Source organism: Pygoscelis adeliae, unplaced genomic scaffold (genome assembly GCF_000699105.1).
Source record: "Pygoscelis adeliae isolate BGI_AS28 unplaced genomic scaffold, ASM69910v1 Scaffold3, whole genome shotgun sequence".
Taxonomy (NCBI): Eukaryota; Metazoa; Chordata; class Aves; order Sphenisciformes; family Spheniscidae; genus Pygoscelis; species Pygoscelis adeliae.
In genome coordinates, this window is record NW_008824446.1 from 3,265,362 (window position 1) to 3,265,784 (window position 423).

Consider the following 423-nt stretch of genomic DNA (forward strand, 5'->3'; position numbering starts at 1 on the left):
TAAGAACAAAATTGCTTGAGATGGTGGGTCAGCCCAAATGCATACAGAACTGGAATCAGCACCCTTCAGATGTAGTATCGGAAATGGAAGCAGGCAGTAGAAAACATAGGACAGACTTTTCAAAGGGGAAACAAGGGCAAGTTGGAAGATACTGAATAAATAAATGTGAAATGGTTAAAAAAGATGGAAAATTAAAAGCGGAGGATTTAAAGGCAAATGGAAAGAGCCATGAACGTTCTTCTGTAGTAGTCTAGATGGTGGAGAAATCCAAAAGTAAATACCAGGAAAGAATGACTTTTTGAATGAGTGAATATAACAAAATAGGATGAAAATTATTCATGAACTATCAGTACTATTACTATGATAAAATAGTAATGAGGTAAGAACAGTAAGACATTTCGTCCTTTTTCTTCAGCTTTAGAG